This window comes from Odocoileus virginianus, chromosome 23 (assembly GCF_023699985.2).
Source record: "Odocoileus virginianus isolate 20LAN1187 ecotype Illinois chromosome 23, Ovbor_1.2, whole genome shotgun sequence".
Lineage (NCBI taxonomy): Eukaryota > Metazoa > Chordata > Mammalia > Artiodactyla > Cervidae > Odocoileus > Odocoileus virginianus.
In genome coordinates this window covers 11,866,517-11,877,535 of record NC_069696.1, presented here as the reverse complement: position 1 = coordinate 11,877,535, position 11,019 = coordinate 11,866,517, and the positions used below count along the sequence as shown (strand labels likewise).

The window sequence follows — 11,019 nt, the reverse complement described above, 5'->3', positions numbered from 1 at the left end:
GCTGGTGGTGAGGTCATCAGCTGCCAGCATCATCAATCTTCTAGTTCCAACGTGCTTGTGGGCCCCAGACAATCAATTGCTTCCCACTGGTGGGATTTTCACATGCCCGACAGCTCAAAGGATGTGGCTCAGAATATTATCTATAGCTCCTGAGGAGGAAGAAAAAGTTCTTGACTTTGCTTAATGATTTGCATGCACGGGTGCATAGTCGCTTCTGTTGTGTCTGACTTTTTGCAACATACGGACTGTAATCCGCCAGGTTCCTCTGTCCGTGGAATTCTCCAGGCAAGAATCTTCTATTCCAAGAGTGGGTTGCCATGCCCTCCTCCAGGGGATCTTCCTGACCCAGGGATCAAACTTGGGTCTCCTGCGGCTCCTGCAATGCAGGCAGATTCTTTATTGCTGAGCCACTGGGAAAGCCCGTTTAGTGGCTTAACTGTTATTAACTTGTCTGTTTGAATGTTTTCCTTTGCTTCTGCGTTTTCTCACTTCTCTATTAAATGTATTCTTTGGGACTCCGGGATGGCCTAGGAAGCTAAGTGTTTTCTACAGACAAGAGGCAGGCAGCGGACGTGGGGGAGGGGTCTACTCCAGGCGGGTCCCTTACGAACCTGCTGGGTTACAGCCCTATACCATGTGTTGATACTTCGTCAGTCTTCTTGATCATGAATGGAAACTTCTATGTGGTTTATCTTGTTTTCTTGTCCCTATGAGATAAAGTCACTCCAGAAATGAACGGGTGGGTGTGGAAGCAGACAGCAGCCTTTCCGGACTCTGGACCTCTCACCTCCCTGTTTACGGAGCTCCTGTAACTAACCAGAGAGTTTTTGTTCTGCAAAACTTCTGACGCACAGGTAAAGTTGTAAAATCAAGCCTGCAAGTTCTCTCTCTGCGTAAGTGGAATAAAAAAAGCATTTTTCTTCCTCCCAACAGGAAGATTCTTAGCTTTCTACAATGGTCTGTTCATAACGTAAGCCTGCTTCTTCTATCTTGGCCTGTGTGATAGCTCTCTCTCACAACTATTGCAGATCAAATAGTGATAAAAATTGATGATTTATATGCACTTAAGGGATTTTTAGCATAGACAGACTTCTGTAACAATGAGGGGACATATGTCATGCTCTATGGGCTGAATTGTGTGTTCCCCAAATCCTAATTGAAGTTCCAACCACCAGAACCTCAAAATGTGACTACACTTGGCCATCAGGCCTTTACAGAGGTAATCAAGGTGAAATGCGGTTATACGGGTGGGCTCTATCCAATACGATTGGTGTCCTTATGAGAAGAGGAGATTAAGACACAGACAGAGGGATGGCCTCGTGAAGACCGATAGCCAAGGAGAGAGGTCTCAGGCAAACACACCCGGCCGACCCCATGGCCTTGAACATACAGCCTCCAGAGCGGTGAAAACGATTTTGTTGTTTGAGTCACACAGAGTATGGTACTTTGTGATGGCAGCCTCAGCAGACTAGTACACCACCATCAAGGGAACATGCGGGCAGCTTGTTCGCAGCTTGGGGAAGTTCTGCTCGGTCTGTGTAATGACTGTTGGCCTGCAGGGGAGAGGTCATTTTTGGCTGGCCTGGAGCCTCATGGTGGGTAGTGGTTTAGTCATTAAGTTGTGTCCGACTCTTTTGTGACCCCATGGACTGTAGACTGCCAGGCTCATCTATCCTTGGGATTTCCCAGGCAAGAATCCTGGGGCAGGTTTCCATTTCCTTCTCCAGGGAATCTTCCCGCCCCAGGGATCAAACTTGTGTCTCCTGCGGCTCCTGCATTGCAGGTGGATTCTTTAGTGACTAAGCCACCAGGGACGCCCTGGAGCTTCACGGCAGCTGAGAAATGGGAAGTGTTGTAAGTGTTGTGACTTATTCTGCAGTGAAACACAGACGAGGGAGGCTTCACAAGCTGATCTGAAGCTGGATCTTCTCTTAGCATCTCAAGGGTCACTTGGGGAGTGGGGCTTGGGGTTACATTGCCTCGAGGGGCAATGTAGATGACAGAATTCTGACGTGGCCTCCAAGTTCCTGGCCCTGGGAGATGCACACCTTCTGTTGGTTATTTAGCCAAATATGAATCTAGGTGCTGCTGTATAGGGGGGTTGTGGATGTTATTAAGGCCCCTAATCATCTGACTTTAAGAAAAGTATCTCATTGGTTGGCCAGACCTAATCAGGTGAGTCCATCACGGAGACTGGGCTCTCCTGGTGAGAAAGAGTCAGAGTGAGACAAGGATTTGACACAAGGGAGATTCTACATGGGTGGCTTTGATGATGGATGAATGCAGGAGAGAGAGGCCCCTGGCTGACCATGGAGGAAATGGGCACTCGGTTCTACAGCTGTGAGGATCTGAATTCTGCCCCAACCGGGCCGGCTGGGAAGGAGCCCCTGAGTTCCAGATGAGGGCGCAGCTGGTCAGCATCTTGATGTTAGTCTTGTTAGATCCTGAGCTGGGAACCCAACTGCTCCACCCTGATGTCCGGCCTACACAGTTGGGAGCTCTTAAGTGTTGCTTTGAGCTAAGTTTGTGGGAACTTGTTACAGCAGAGAAGACCAGTGCAGGGGGCAGATGGGGGCAGATGGGGCCAGGGAGAGGTCAGCAAAGGTCAGGGCTGGAAGATGGTCCTTGCCAGGCCCCCAGGGCAGTGGGGCAGGTGGAAGGTTTAGAGAAGGATCTGATTCACGCAGGGGAAAGAGCCCTGCAGCCTCAGGGGATGATAACCGCTGATGGCAGGGGTTCCCCCAAGCGCGGGCACCAGGGAGGAGCCCACTGTGGCTGTCCAGGAGAGAGAAGGTGATGGATGACCATGCCCGTCTTCTCCTGGCCCTGGTGGGACATGTCTGGCCCTTCTCCAAGTGGCCAAGGGGGACAAAGAGAAAGTCCCCTCTAGGTCCCCAGAGACAGTGGGCTGGCTGGATATAGAGTGAGTGGTCCTAGGCGTGAGTACCAGCTTTGAGATTTGTGAAGGGTCATGTGATCTCTCAGAGTCTCAACTTTCTTTATCTATATAATGGGGATAAAAGTGCCCCTTCCCTGGCAATGGATGAGAAAGCGCTTTGCAAACTGAATGACCCATGGGATCAGCTCTGCTGACCCCTCTGATCTCACCTCCCACATCCTCACTGGACCTCAGCTCTCCTGGCCTGCTGGCCTCTTTACAGAGTCTTCCCCGAGGATCTGCCTATCTTTGTGGGCCCCACCATGATTGGCATTCTCCACTGTCTGGCTTCTGTGCTAGAGCCGCGCTCCATGAGGCTGGCGGCTGGTCTGGGCTGCTTGCCAGGCTGGCTGGGACAGTCCTTGGCACAAAGCAGAGCCTCAGTCAATGTCTGTGGGAACGAACGTAGCTCCTGGGTTGTCAGGACCCCCTATTTCAGCTTGCATTGTGTTCCAAAGGGCAGAAGTTCTACCAAATTCTGGGGGCAGCTGGAGGATGCGAGTCCTGGGAGCTGTCCAGGCTGGGCGCTCCGGACTCTAATTTCCTCCCTTCCTGCTCCTGTCACAGCCACTTTGTGGTTTTCCACCGAAGGCGGGAGTCCGAGTCTCCTGGGCTTCAGAGCCACAGAACTGATCATTTCCAAGTAATTAAAACATGATTTGCAAATCAGGCCTCCAGGAGCATCATCGTGTCTGCCAGGGTTTGCAGCCTGGTTCCCACTCATCCGGAAATGAGCGTCTGGGGCCAGAGGGTCTGCTGTTCCGTTGCTTAGGAAACCACGTTTCCCCTCCCTGCTCATCCCCGGGGGCCTCAGTGTCCTCAGCCAGGGCCCACCCCGTGGTCCTGTCTTCTGACTTCACCCCGATGCGGCGGCTGCTCATGTTCTGCATGCTCAGAGCCCGTCTGCTGACGCACAAGACAGACCCGGTCATATCACCTCGGCCCTCTCCAGGGGCTTCCCAAGTCCTCACCGGGGCCTGCAGAGACCTTCGTGGCCTGACCCCCGGCTCCTGGCCTCGCCTCCCTGCCCCTCACCCCTTGCTGGCTCCATCCCAGCCTTTGCTGTCTGCCAGGCAGGCACCACAGGGCCTTTGCACTGGCTGTGTCGGGGACTTCCCTCATAGCCTCTCACCAGAGAGCTCTTTGCCCTCCCCTCCTCTCCCCTCTCCTTCCTTCTCCCCTCTTTCCCTCCTCTTCCCTTGGCTTTCTTCCCCTACCTTTTTAAAGAAAACGTTTCTTTCTTTTTATTTTTGTCTCTGCTGGGTCTTCACTGCTGCTCAGGCTTTTTTCTAGTTGCGACGAGCAGCGGCTGCTCTCTGATTGGGTGTGCAGACTCCTCATTGTGCTGGCTTCTCTTGTTGCGGAGCACAGGCTCCGGGGCCCACAGGCCCAGTAGTTGCAGCCCGTGGGCTCGGTAGTTGTGGCGCGTGCAACTGTGGCTCAGCTTAGCTGCCCTGCAGCTGTGGGATCTTCCGGGATCAGGAATTGAACCCGTGTCTCCTGCATTGGCAGGCAGATCCTTTACCACTGAGCCACGAGGGAAGCCCTCTTTCCTTCCTTTCACTAGACCTTTGATCAGAGAGCCACAGAGGTTCCTCCGGTCTTGGTCTGTAATAAATATTAGCCACATGTTGCTCTGTGGTTATTCCTCTGGCTCCTCCATTAGGTAGTGTGTCTGGGCATCATCTCTCTCCCCCAGGGGGCTGGGCTGGGCCTTCCCTGCCGGGTCCCCAGTGCTGACAGCAGGCTCTAGTGGGCACATAGAAAGGTTCAGTGGGCATTTCTGGAATAGGTGTCTAACTGAGTCCACAGATTGGACTTAGTGATGCCTCCTGTTGTTCTCCCAAAATGATTCATCTCTTGGGGTTGTCGAGCTTTCACAAGATAACATCGAAGCCAAGGATAGGGAAAACAAAGGATTTCTTATTTGTAAGTAAGGAGAGCTTGGGAACTAGAGATCATTCCCATAGCAGTGTCTCCTTGAGCAGCAAAATTGGGGAAGTTTTAAGCTAAGGGTGCATGCATATTCATGAACAGGCTTGAGCAGAGGAGAATGCAGTCCAGAATTGGGGCACGGTTGACAGAGTCCATGCTCTGGTTGATTGAAGTCACAGGGGATAGCAGAGGTCAGCACCGATGTTCCTTGGGCTCCAGTTGATCCTGTGGTTGAGGGCTCGAGGGACATCAGATCCTGCAAAGCAGCTCAAGAATGCGCTTGAGGCTAATCTTTACCTTTGCAACAGAACTGGAGTCTTGACTTCTGATTTATCGCCTCCGATACGGTTATCTCCCTGACCTGGTAATAGCTGTTTGTGTTATATTCCTTTACCATCATTAACTCCTGAGGGCAGTTCCTTTGCAAGGACAGGCGTTGTGTCTAAGCTTAGATCACAGAACAGCTTAGGCCTAAGACGGCTTCTCTTGTGTCAAGAAAGCCAGGCCTGGTTCTCCTCTTCTGCGGACCCCTAACCTCTCCACTTATGACCTCACCATCAGCCCGGCAGGATTTATTTGCTACTGCTTGTCGGGGGTGCATGGGAACCAGACGTGGGGACCCCGTCCCTACGGCTTCACGGCATGCCCCGGCTGCCCTGTGGGCAGTGAATGTTGCCCCCATTTCACAGCCCAGGGAGCTGGGCACGACCCGGTGGTTGGGGGGGGGAGTGCACTTTGCAGGATAGAAATTTCTCCCTATTGCTCCCTCTTGGTGGTCAGTTATTACCCTGAGACTCAGAGTCTGGAAGTTCCCGTTGGAAGGAGCCTCAGAGGGCCGGGTGCTGCCCACCCGATCGTGTCCACTGCAGTTCTGACCCCACTCTTGGGTCACGCTCTCCTCTGCCCACACCCCCACCCCATGGCCTTGAGCTCCTTGACGGCGGAGGAGGGGTCCAGGTCACCTCTTGGCCCCAGGACACTTTCAGCAAACACTTGCTGTGGAGACAGAGGTGTGGGGATGGGTGTGCTCAGGAAACGGGGCGGGTTCTTGTCCCAGGAGAAGGTTCTGGAGAGAGGTGGGGTGCTCCGGAGCCTGGTGGGGGGGAGTATGGAGCCACCTCCTGGTACAGGGCGGGGTGGGCTGGGGGTGAGCACGCCGTTGGGCCGTGCCTGTCTTGGGGCTGAGAAGGACCAGCTGCTCCAGTGGGCTGTGGATATTTACCCGCTAAACATGAGCCTCTGTCACCATGGCAACCTCCCAGTCACAGAGACGATTCCCCACATCTGCCCGGCACCTGGCATTTCTCATTGCGCTGTCTCAGGCGTTGACTCATCCCGCCATCCTCTCAAAGTCCTGGAGCTGATTCTGTAATTGTTCCCTCCTGCAGCAGGAGAAACTGAGGCTGGGTGAGGGGAGGGGACTCAGCCAGGGCCTCTTGGCTGAGGAGTGGTGGTCTTGGGACTGATCACAGTCACGCCTCCTCGGGGTGTGGGCCTGGGCTTGGGGGGTCCCTTCCCTGGGGTCTGATGGTGGAGAAGGCTCATGAGGTCACTGGTCAAATGGGACTGGGGATGTGCTCGATTAACGGTGTATTTCCTGCTTTGAAAGTGAACCTGCTGCCTCCAGGGAGTAAGTCAGACCAGGGCCGGCCTCGGGGGTAAGGGTTACAGGTTAGCCTCAGGTTCCGTGTCCTCACCTGTGATGGGGATCATGACTTTGGCACCAGTTGGCCGTTATTGTTAATATTTCCCCAGACTTGTCTAGCAGGGTCTGGCTGGGTTTGGGCGCAAAGGGGAGGATTCGTACTGGGAGCCAGTTACCCTGGCCACTAGTAAGCTGGGCCCTGCAGGTTGGGCCGGACTGGCCTCACACTCCTCCCTTGATTCTTCAGGGGAATTCTTTCCAGGTGTCTCTTGTCTTCATGAAGCTCCTGGCAGGCTCACCGTCAGTCCTCCTAAAGAGCTCAGGTTCAGCGGGGACCCTGCTGCACAATGTCCTTTGTGTGATCATGCTGGAAAAGAAATGCAAAAGTGTATTGTAAAACCACAAATTGCTGCTTCTGGGGGCGAAGCGGATGAAACTCTGGATGGTGGTGGGAATTGCAGTCACCGGCAAGAAGTTCCTCGTTCTCCCCGACACCCCACCCCCAGCCCCCCCAAGACTGCCCTCCCACTGCTGGCGAGCGAGATTAGCGGCGCACTCAGGCGGGACAGACCTGACCGCGTCAGCCCCACACGGTCAGGACAAGTGCTAACTGCCTGCCTTGTAAATGTCAGGTCGGCTGTTAAATGACTGGAAAAGGTCTGGTCCATTAGGCTCGGGGCAGAGTTACAGCTGCAGATAAACACAAACGGCCGCCTGGATGCTTCCTCCCACCAAACGGTGTGACATTTGCGTCATAATCCGGTGGTCTCCTAGGAGAAGCCACCAGCGTCAGCGTGGGGTGACAACCGGGGGAACGTCTCAATAGCGGCTTAGGCTGGCCACGCTGCCTGGGCTCCACCCGGGGGGGCTCGGGGGTGGGCCAAGGGTGGGCCTGGGCTGGCTCTCACAGTCACGCCCCTAATCGTGTAGCTTTTTGTGACTCACTCATTCATTCATTCATTCACTAGTTCAGCCGACATTTCAGATCACTGTCCTCTGCTCTTGAGTTGTGTAGGGCTTCCCTGGTGGCTCAGATGGTGCAATGTGCGAGATCCAGCTCTGATCCCTGGGTCGGGAAGATCCCCTAGAGAAGGGAATGGCTACCCACTCCGGTATCCTTGCCTGGAGAATCCTGTGGACAGAGGAGCCTGGTGGGCTGCAGTTCACGGGGTCGGAAAGAGGTGGACACAGCTGAGCAGCTAACACTTTCACTTCACTTCACTGGCCCCTGCTGGTCACTGTCGCTGCCTCCCCCCAGCTCCCTGACTTCTGTGGTCCCTGCTTCTCTCTTGACACCCCCGTCCCAAGAAACCCCTCACAGTCTCCCAGGTTCCCCCAGAATCCCTCTCTCTGGCCTGGACCTCTCCTTTGAATCCCAAACCCAGAACTCACCTGCCAACACGCTGTCCCCCTTGGGCATCCAGTGTGGATTCGCACTTCTCCGTGCTTGCGGCCCCCAGAACTTCTCCCGCCTTCCAGTGGCTCAAAGTCTGGGGGCCCTCCTGACTCCAGTCTTTCTCTAACACTCTGTCAATCTGTTCGTAGATCCCGTGGGCTCTGTCTTCAAAAGACAGCCGGAATCAGGCCACAGAGCCCGCCTCCACAGCCATCACCTGGTCCAGGCTGGCCTCATTACTGGCTCGAATTACTGCGCCAGACGAGTCTCCCCGATCCCTCCCCTGCCCCTTGCCTCGTCCCTCCCACATAATGGCCTCAGTCGGCTCCACTGACACCTGAGTCGGGTCAGGGGTCGCATCCACCTTGTCTGGGCAAAGTGGCTGTTCTCATGGGCCCTGCGAGACCTGGTCTCTTCACCTCCCGGTCTCATTTGACTTTGGCAGAAAGGGGCAGCCTTGCGAGGAGGTGACACTTGAATAGAGAGAGAGGAGAGGGGAGAACTGGGAAGCTCTGGGGGGATGAGGGCGTGAAGGGCAGGTCTTACGGGGCCTGGGGCCTCCTGCAGATTCTGGCTTTTACTCTGTGTGAGTGAGAAGCCTGCCCAGGGCTGGTCTGATGTCGGCTGCTGGGATGGGGCTATGGTGGGTCTCATGGCATCGAGAGAGAGGGAGGGGCGGGGAAGGTGGGCAGGCCACAATCCTGGGATGATGACAAAGGCTGGGGCTGGGGGAGGTACCACAAACAAGTGGCTGCATTCTAGGTTACCCACTCAAGGAGGTCCGAGAACACTCTGTGATCGGTTGGATGTGGGGTACGTGAAGGCTTCCCTTATGGATCAAGTGGTAAAGAATCCGCTTGCCATGCAGGAACCACAGCAGACCTGGGTTTTATCCCTGGGTCAGGACGATCCCCTGGAGTAGGAAATGGGAACCCACTCTAGTGTTCTTTCCTGAAGAATCCCGTGGACAGAAGAGCCTGGCGGGCTACGGTCCATGGGGTCACAAAGAGTTGGATGCAACTTAGCACATGATGGCTGGCTGGCTGGCTGGCTGGGGTTCCTGAAACAGGAGGGGAGAACGACCCCAGATGTCATGGCTGAGTGATGGAGGTGATGGAGACTGTGGAGGGCAGGCAGCTGTGGGGCCAGAGCCCTGCCTGCAGACGCCGCTGGGAGTGGCTTTGGGCTTCGCTGCTGGCTCAGATGGCAAGGAATCTGCAGTGTAGAAGATCTGGGTGTGATCCCTGGGCTGGGAAGACCCCCTGGAGAAGAGAATGGCTCCCCACTGCAGTATTCTTCCCTGGAGAATTCCATGGCCAGAGGAGCCTCGTGGGCTACAGTCCCTGGGGTCACAAAGAGTCGGACACGACTGAGCAACTAATGCTCACTTTGAGGGGCACTGAGACAGGTCGAGGGGGGCTGCCCATCCTGCTCAGGCCGGGGGGTTTCCTGGGTGTCCTCATCTGACGGACAGGTCAGCTTCCTGGGGTTTCTATAACGAAGCGCTACAGACTGGGTTGATTAAAGCAACAGAGACGCGTTCTCTCACAGTCTGGAGGCCCCATGTCCAAAATCAAGGTGTCAGCAGGGCTGTGCCCCCCTTGGAGGCCCCAGGGGAGAATGCTTCCTGCCTCTTCCGGCAACTCCTGGTGGCTGCTGGCCAGCGTCCTTGGCTTGTAGCAGCATCAACCACACCAGTCTCTGCCACGGTCTCCTCTCTGTGTGTCTGTGTCCACACTTCCCCCTTCTGGTAAGGACAGTGGTTGACTTAGGGCCCCTCCACTCCAGGACGGCCTCTCATCTGAACCCAAGGACCTCTGCAGAGACACTATTTTACAAGAACTGTTCCACTCGCAAGTTTTGGGTGGCCCTGAATCCGGCAGACCCTGATCAGTCCAGGGTCAGGGCCCAGCAAAGCTGACAAGAGTGTCGCCCAAACACTAGGCTTCATTCAAGGCTGCTGAAGAAACCAGGAGAAGCTCAGAAGATGGAGACGATCACAAACCTACCCTCTTCCCCAGCTGTTATTCCTGTTTGTCCCCCAAGTTCACCTTCACACCTATTTCCCAAAACCCCCAGCAGCGCTGAGAGGGACCCTGACACACCTCTCTTAGCTCTCCCGTGCTGCCCCGAGCCGGCTGACCACTGCCTCTCTCAGGGATGTGTCCTTCACCAGCGTGGTCAGTGTGATCAGCAGTGTGGGATGGCCGGCCCCTGGGATGGGTGCTCCCCTACAGGATGGTCCAGGCTCAAGGCTTTGCTCTAGGACACCCTCACTCCCCTTCAGGGATTGGTGTGGCCCCTGCCTGCCCAGAACCCACAATTCCGGTATAGGGCGGCGGGGCGGGGGCCGGGGGTGGCGGGACTGGCTGGCCTCTCCTAGCTAGGAGCCCTGTTAGCCCTCATCTGAGTTCTTTGAGGCCCCTCCATCCCTGCCAGCTTCTGCTGGCACTCAGGGTGGCCTCTCTTGTCCTGCTGCCTTGGCCTTCTCGCAGTTCCGGAACATTTCACGTCCACCACACAGTCTCAGGACCTCAGGACAAGGGACTTGGTTTCTGGGCAGCAGCTCCTCATCGTGAAGGAGCACCAGGTGGTGTCACTTCCAAGGCTGCTGGGGAGTCAGGGGAGATGACCTGGGCGGGTGCCTGCCCGGCATAGAACCTGTGTACACGTGAGGGACGGCCATTGCTCCGCTCTTGTTGATTTCACTCGTGGGTCTGGTGTGAGGATGGTGATGTGTGTGTTGGAACGGCACTGCGGTTGTCACTTCCCCTTGGCTGGCCTGAGAGGACAGCATTTGTGTTCTCAGAGTCAGATCATGAGCATCATCCTGACGGCCAGGATGGCTATATAATTTGCAGTGTGTGGTACAAAATGAAAATGTGGGCCCTGCTTCTAGAATCAAGAATTTTAAGATGGTAACCACAGAGCATTGAACCACTGGGGGAGGACCCTTCTAAATGACTGCACAGGACACATGTCCATGAGGTCAGCCCTGCTGGAGGGGTGGGGGGCAGGTTTCAGGACCTTTGATGGAGTGGGGGAGGTGGCAGAGGGACAGCCCAGAGAAGCCAGCCTCATGGTTTCCTGTCCCCTCGTTTGTGC

General features: G+C 55.3%; 1 long non-coding RNA gene across 2 annotated transcripts; it reads right to left on the bottom strand.

The window, feature by feature from the left end:
- Window positions 1-4,843: 4,843 nt before the first annotated feature.
- LOC139030669 (uncharacterized) lies at window positions 4,844-8,114 on the bottom strand. Of its 2 annotated transcripts, none has more exons than XR_011483084.1 (3): window positions 7,911-8,114; window positions 7,464-7,650; window positions 4,844-6,885 (listed from the first exon to the last, which is right to left on the bottom strand). It is a non-coding gene; the product is annotated as an uncharacterized lncRNA (long non-coding RNA). The 2 variants fall into 2 exon arrangements; XR_011483083.1 differs by having other exon boundaries at window positions 7,484-7,650; window positions 7,911-8,112.
- Between the last annotated feature and the right edge of the window lie 2,905 nt (window positions 8,115-11,019).